A 6000-nucleotide genomic window follows, 5' to 3' on the forward strand; every position below is an offset into this window, starting at 1 on the left:
TCCACGTGTCGTCGTCGTCTGCCTTCCCGTGCCTTCTCCACCGCTTCTCGCGCTTCCTCCCACCTCTTCATGCGCTGCCACCAGCTCTAAAAGGCCGCCTCCGCTCGCTATCGCCACAATAACCACCAATAATCATTCCCTCCGCCTCCACGAAAACATTCCTTATCGCCTAGCCACCACCTACGAAATGTTGAACCTCATCTCGAGTTCAACGAGTACGAAGAAGACGATGATAACGACCCTAAAGAGTACATGGAGATGGACGAGCACTTCTTGGCTGACGCGGAGGAGGTGGCCTCCAAGGTGACAGCGGCGGCTGTGTACGCGGTTGATACGTGCATTTTACATCATCATTATTGCCACTTATATGTTTAGTTTTCATTGATACATGCCATCATACACCATTATTAATGCATTTTTAGTAGATTTTTGGGACTTTCCTACAAAGTCCCCTTCATTTTTATTTAATTTCTGGGAGGCAGAAAATCTCCTTTTTCATTTTTTATTATTTTAGGGACCTTCTGGACATCTCAAAAACGAGGAAAAATTACCTGATCATCTTTTCACCCAAAGAAAGACCGTGAGCGAAAGAAGCACGCGAGGGAGGCCACGAGGGGCAAACGACCCCAGGTGGAGCGCCCTACATGTCTGGGCGCGCCACCCTGGCTTGTTTACTAGAGCCTTCGTTTCGCCTAAAAACCTAAGCCATATTTTTCCGAGATTTATTGAGGCGGCGGTGAAGGTCCTATCCTACTCCAAGAGAGGGCAGATCCTACCGCACCGGTGTCTCCGGTGAAGGAGAAATCGACGCTATCGACATCACCACTTTGACTACATATTACTTCACCTAGATGGGCTCATAGGGTTGCACTTAAATGTAATGCATGTGTGTTGGAAGGGACGGACTGATAGAAACCGTTTTCCAATACTATGAGTTGCACTAGAGGGGTTTATGTCGGGGACCAATGATCTTATTGCTATGGTGGGACATTTATGTCTTAGTGATTCTGATACGTTGCAAACGTATCTATAATTTTTGATGGTCCATGCTTGTTTTACACCAATTTCTATATGTTTTGTTTACACTTCGTGGCATTTTTATGAATTTTCTGGAACGAACGTATTAACGAGATGCCACAGTGCCAGTTCCTATTTTCTATTGTTTTTGTATTTCAGAAAAGTTGTACAGGAAATATTCTCGGAATTGGACGAAACAAAAGCCGAAGTTCCTATTTTACTGTCACGAAGACGAAGTCCAAAGGGGAGACATAAAAGCGCCAGGAGGTGGCCACACCACCCCTAAGCGCAGCCCACCCCTGGCCGCGCCTAGGTATGGTGTGGGCCCCTCGAGCGCCCACCTACATCGTCCTTTCGCCTATAAATTCACATCCTCGGGAAAAACCTAAAGACCCGAGCCTCCATCCACGAAAAGTTCCGTAGCCGCCGCCATCGTCGGCCCTAGTTTAGGAGGGTTCTGAAGCCCTTCTCGGCACCCTGCCGGAGAGGGAGATCATCACCGGAGGCCTCTTCATCACCATGCCCGCCTCCGAAGTGATGCGTGAGTAATTCATCTTTGGACTACGGGTCCATAGCAATAGCTAGAGGGTTGTCTTCTCCTCCATATGCTTCATGTTTAGATCTTGTGAGCTGCCTATCATGATCAAGATCATCTTTATGTAATGCTACATGTTGTGTTTGCTGGGATCCGATGAATATTGAATACTATGGTTGAGTTTATTATAGACCTGTTTATATGTTATTTGTGATTTTGCATGCTCTCCGTTGCTAGTAGATGCTCTGGCCAAGTATGTGCTTGTGACTCCAAGAGGGAGTATTTATGATCGATAGTGGGCTCATGCCTATTTATAGTCTAGGGAGAGATATAACCGTTGGGTGACTTTTAGCTCAGCACAGTCGAGGAGGCCGGTCAACCGGGCATGGGGCCGGGTCGTTCGGTCCAGGGGTCGGTCCAATCGGGCGTGAGGCCGGACCAGGCCGGTTCAGACCGGGCCATACGCCGGGCCAGCGCCGGGCGAAGGGGAAAACTCCCCTGGATGGTGCCCGGTGTGCACCGGTCTAGGGGTCGGTTGGAACCGGGCCATCCGGTGGGACGGTTGGTCACGCCGAGCGAGGCACCGGGCCAGCAGGTAAACATGTTATACAAAAACTGTGATAACTTTTGTGTCCGGACTCCGATTGACATGAAACCAATTTTGTTGGAAATATGGAGACTCCTCACAGGATATTTTTAGATGACTCTAGAGAGAGAGAGTCTCCCACCGTCAATAAACGGTGAAGATGTCCAAACTCGAAAACGCAATAGAGGATGCATGCGGATTCCGTTTTCGATGAACTTGGGCTTGTTGTAAAGCTAGCAATAAACTCAAGAACCTCACACAGAGAAATACCAAGAAGAAATAGGGATATGCAAAGTATGCAAAGGATTGAGCTCCCTAAGATGACGCGATCAAGTTACCCAACCGAAAACCCCTCTTGATAGTGCGGCTATCTATCCTATAATCCGGTCTCCCAACATCCACCTTGAGACCGGTAAAAGGAAAACCTAACAAGGCCATACCTTTGCCTTGCGCATCCCGCTTGATCTTGATGATAGCTCTTCAAGCTCCACTCAAGCCGGAATGTCTCACTTGATCATTGTTGCTTCGTGAAGACTCTCAATTGCTCCCCCATACACCATGATGGGATAGCTCCATTGATGCACATCTTCACATGTCCATTATCATCAAATGGACGGCAAGCTTCAAGCATGTGATCCACTTGAGATGCTCATCCTGAACTTGTCCAACTCGACCTTGATGACAATCACCCTTGATGACAATCACCACTTGATGTCATCCTCTCGTGGGCTATATGAGATCTCACTTTTGATGCATGCCCATGGAAAGATACCTAACCCACATAGACAACACAAGGGCAATATATGATGGGTTAGTTCATAAAGCATAATTGACAAGGCTTACCATACCACATGACTTCACGTGGCACATTCTTCATGCTTCATGTGTTGACCAAACTTGAATCTATTCTTCACTCTTTGTATTGGTCAACCTTGTATCTTCTCATGCTCTATCATACTATCTTGAGGTGTATAGAGAATTCTTCATTTGTTTGCATGCTCTAAATCTTAGTCAACCATAGCTCAACTTATGATACTATCATGACACCGACTTAGAGCCATAACTTGAATTCTTCACTTGGAATCAAGCACTCAAGATCTTGATCATCCATTGCTTATCACATAAGCTAGAGCATGGCTAATATTGAGTTCCACATAAGAACTCCATCTTCATTTCTTCTTCTTGATCGTATCACATATATATCTTCAAATCGATGATCTTGATGTCAATACACAAGGTATATCTTTATCTTCATGGCATCTGTCGTTGCCTAATCGACGGTACCTCGGAGGAGGGATCCTCACGAGGGGGAGAAGAAGTAGGGGCCATAGGGCGGAGTGCACACGGGACGGTGGTACGAGATTTACCCAGATTCGGAACACCTGCACGATGACAGGGCCTACTGATGCTTGTCTGGAATTATCTGGGCGCTTTCGCGATGTTACAATGAGTTGTAGTTGTGCCTCTAGGGCTCCCAGGATCCGGCTTATAAAGACGCACGGATCTAGGGTTTACATGGAGAGTCCTAGCCGGATTACAGGTTTGCCTAACTACGATACTATGTCTTGCCGTGCACGTCAAGGATCCGCCTTCCTCTATACGTCATCCCGGATCCGGGTTCCTACTGGGCCTTCATGGATCCGGGTTCCTTCTAAGGTCGGTCGGATCCGGCTCCCCGCTCCCGGGCCGGACATCTTCCGTCACGATCAACAGCAACTGGGCTGCCCGATGGGCCACATGCCTCATCACCATCTGTGGGCCACCCGGGCTTGCCGGATCTAGGCACTGTCGATGGTACACCCATGAAGTATACCCACAACAGTAGCCCCCAGAGTTCTTCGAATTTCGCCTGCTGCTTCTGCCTTGCTAGTCCATCATGGTCTCCGACAATATCAGTAACGCGGAGAAACTTGAAGAACTCCAACTTCACATTTTCTTCCTTTTCCAACTTTTAGTCGGAAAATGCTCCCATTCCGCGGGACTTCATCCATCGACGTTTTGAATACGTTTCCGGGTTGCCCCTGCGTCAAATGAAAACCAACTTATCCTCGCGCAATTACCCGGAATCTTTTAATAGACTCAAACGGTTCCGCCAATTCTGGCGCCATTTTCGCGCGATTTGAGCGGTAACTTATCCTTAGCCATTTTTACCGTTTAGGGTTTGGACACGTGTCACGCATCCAACGGCGCGACGCTTGCGTTCCGACCACAGGATGCGGAGCACGAATCTCCTCCTCTCGGCCTATAAATATCCACCGTCAACCCTAAACTTCCCATTCACCCCCTCTTTCACCTCTCTGCGAAGCGCCGCCCGTGAGCTCCTCCTCCGCCGTGCCGGAGTCTGCCGGAAAACTCGCCGGAGTTTCACCGGAGCGGTTTCACCACCGCGCAGTTCATCGAGTTCTTAACTTCGACGAGCCACCGCGCACAAACCTCGCCGCCGGCGACTCCGATCACCGCGGAAGCCATTACGGTAAGTTCTCGAGCTCCATCCTCTCGCCGCAGTTGGTAGGGATGAACCTAGGATTCAACATAGGATTCGACTAAGTCAGTTTCCGCCTTCATCATCCTATCAGATGTCTTCTTCGACTCCACCTCCCGCTTCCGAACCAATTATGGCGACGCCCATCTCCTCCGCTCCTCCTCCATTTGTCCCAGTTCGGCTGGAGTCCTCAAAGGATTCCGACAAGAATATCGAGGGCACCTCTGCTAACCCGGAAGACATCACGGGCGCAGAGCAAACGGAAAAGAAGGCGGAAGAGGCAGCCGCCAAGAAATCTAAGGCTCGTCAACGAGACAATGACTCTAAGGGAAAATGGTGGCCCTGCACCACCACCGACGCGGAGCTCTCCAACCTCGAGGCGGAGGGCTTCATTAAACCCGGATCCTGGCGGACACTTCCAGGCGCCCCCACTCCTGCTCCCGAAGACGGAGAGATGGTGGTGACGAAGGCGCTAGTGGAGCGCGGATTCTCCTTTCCGCCATCTGATTTCTTTTCAAAAATCTTGAAGACCTATGGGCTCCAGCCCCACAATATTTCCCCGAATTCCGTCTTGGCGATCAGCAACCACGTGACGCTCTGCGAGGGCCATCTCCGAGTAGCTCCTGACCTCGCTCTGTTCCAGTACTACTTCTCCGTAAAAAAGGAGAAAATTCCCAAAGCTTCCGAGCTGGCTACCTGCGGATCAATCACTTTTATGCTCCGCCCCGGCCGCGTCTACCCTCCAACCGATCGCCACGAATCCGCGCGATACTGGTCAGGAGGTTTCTTCTATCTGAAGGACGTCTCCGACCCGCCGAGCGAAAAGGTGCTGCCGCCTTTCAAGAACAGCCCTGCCAGCGAGAATCCGGCCTGGACGCAATGTCCTCATCTCTCCGAGTCGCCTCGGCTGACTCGAATGGTTAGGCGGATCTGCAAGCTGACAGAAGAGGGTCTGACGGGGAAGGACCTTACCATGTCCTGGTTTACCAAACGGATCCAACCTCTGCAGCACAGGGACCGCTTGATGTTCCAATACACAGGGCGCGACGATCCTATGCGTGCGTCCAAGGACAACCTCTTCGCCGACGCCATTGACAAACGGATCCGACTGTTAATCAAGATCCAGCGTGATCTCCACGTTCACGTGTGCAACAAGGACATCCACACCAACGGCTCCGGCACCGCGGTATGTTATCGCGTCTTAACTTGTTATTTTATTTGTAGCCTGTAACTTGACTAAACACTGGCTCTGCGACATAGCTCGAAGCCCTCGAGGAAGGTGATCTCGGAACTCTCCTCCGAGTTCCTCACACGGGCACTGATACGTCTCCGACGTATCGATAATTTCTTATGTTCCATGCCATATTATTGATGATACCT

This window comes from Lolium rigidum, chromosome 3, assembly GCF_022539505.1.
Source record: "Lolium rigidum isolate FL_2022 chromosome 3, APGP_CSIRO_Lrig_0.1, whole genome shotgun sequence".
In the NCBI taxonomy this organism is placed as follows: Eukaryota; Viridiplantae; Streptophyta; class Magnoliopsida; order Poales; family Poaceae; genus Lolium; species Lolium rigidum.